The 2,037-nt window shown below is 34.3% G+C and overlaps 1 non-coding gene across 1 annotated transcript; it reads right to left on the minus strand.

Moving 5' to 3' along the window:
- Positions 1–752: 752 nt before the first annotated feature.
- On the minus strand, positions 753–860 carry LOC113457635. The gene has a single exon (XR_003378164.1). It is a non-coding gene; the product is annotated as a U6 spliceosomal RNA (small nuclear RNA).
- Positions 861–2,037: the final 1,177 nt, after the last annotated feature.

The raw sequence follows: 2,037 nt of genomic DNA on the forward strand, positions 1-2,037 counted from the left end.
CTCCTCTTAAGGCATATTTCTTCACTGATTGGATTCATTGATTATACCCTGAAACATGGAGACCCCTGGTGCCCATTATCCTCTGATTTAACAGGTGGTGAATCCTATACATGTGTTTGGAATTCTCCTTATCTTCTGAAGTGCAATCCTAGTCACTCATTAATTCACCCTTTAATCAGACATGTATAGAAGATCATGCTGCACTTGACTCTGAAGATAGACAGGTGATAGGTAATAGATGATAGAGATGTAGATAGATAGATAGATAGATAGATAGATAGATAGATAGATAGATAGATAGATAGATAGATGAGAAAGTGCTTCCATGGAATGAGTTATGGATAAAAACAGAAGACTGAAATACTCAGGTATGATCATCCAGTATGGAACAGTGAGCAATGTGATAGAGACATTACTAATGTAGCAGAAAGAAAAGAACTATCATTATTTTGGAGGAGGCTAAAAATGAATACTTACTGGAGTTGATGGTCAGCTCCAATCTTGACAAGAATTATTCAAAGAAGTTGAAAATAGGAGGTTGTTGATAGAAAACCATATTGATTACATGGCATAGTGCAAGAATGGAGAATATGTTTGACCATATTCTGTAGTTTTGAAAGATCTCACTCAGTAAGACTTTGCCAGTAACACTCAACATTGGACTATATCATTCACAACACAGTCAGGAATCCAGCCCAGACATTATATTTTAAAATGAAATTTTAACTTTTGACTAATTTAAATATTTTTTTAAAAATATGAAATGCTTTATAAATTTGTGTGTCATGTCTGCACAGTAGCTATGCTAATATTCCTTGTATTGTTCCAATTTTAGTATATGTGCTACCAGAAGCAAGCACAACTCATTTAAATTTGAAAAGAGTTTTTCTGATGCGTATTCATTTTTCTCTGTTAAGGTTCTGATGAAAGAGAGGGTGGGGGGACAGAAATGAGGTGCGTCGGGTACAGACAAGACTATCTGCTATGCTGTAGACCTGAGCAGCACTGCCTCTTCTCTTAGACATAGCGTTGTCATTTTTATTAAGATTAAAGTAACGGAAGGCAATGTTACGTCTCCATGATGTAGTCTGCAGTAAGGTGTGTTCCGCTCTAGATTCATGGTTGTGCATAACTCTCCATGGTGGGATTTATGACAGAGGTCAGTCACATAACCAAGAAGAATTTGTTTCTTCCAACCCAGTTGCATAGATGCTAATCCAAAAGCCATAGATTTACAAAAGATGTACTACACTACAATATTTTTCTTTTTTTTTTTTAATTTTGGGGAATGGGGAGATCACATTGTCACAAAAATAGAATACCTTGTCTCGAAAAAACAAAAACAAAAAACAAAAAACCCAAAAACCCAAACCAAACCAAACAAAATCCTTAGATTTTGCAAGTGTTAGGTTAAATGAATTTTCTTTGCTTTTGTTTTTGTTTATTTGTTTTGGTGATGCTATGATCTGCCCTTTAACTGAAAAAAAGAATGAAGTCTTACCAGATATTAATAAATGAAATGTACTCCTGAGGCTGAGTTTAAGAAGATAACTCTGGTGGAACTTAGTAACTTCTGAAGATTTAGGTTACATCACTCCACGGTTTCGATTTCTGAAAGAACAATGGGGGTCAGTATGATTGCAAGCAAGCTTAATGTAAATTTAATAGACTTAAGAATTTAGCACCAATAAGTGAATACATCATAAATTTAATACAGAAAACAATTCAAATAATTGTCTGCATATACAAATTTGATTTTCCTTAGTTATTTTGAGTATAATCTTTTTTCTTTTTTCTTAGGAAAGGCTTTTTTTTTTCTGGAAGAAAACCAGAAAATAGAATCTTTATTCTGAGTTTTTTAAGGTGTCCCTAGTCAGAGACATGAGCTTGAGTCTCTTGTTTGCTAATATTGGGTCATCCTAGTCAATCAGTAGACTTAATATTTAGTTTACTTTAGCAGTCTGCTTGCCAGAGTCCCACTTTGCTGCTAGCTAAAGCTCCTTAGCCACTTTTTTTTTTGCTGTTATAGTCATTTTC

This window comes from Microtus ochrogaster, linkage group LG3 (genome assembly GCF_000317375.1).
Source record: "Microtus ochrogaster isolate Prairie Vole_2 linkage group LG3, MicOch1.0, whole genome shotgun sequence".
Taxonomy (NCBI): Eukaryota; Metazoa; Chordata; class Mammalia; order Rodentia; family Cricetidae; genus Microtus; species Microtus ochrogaster.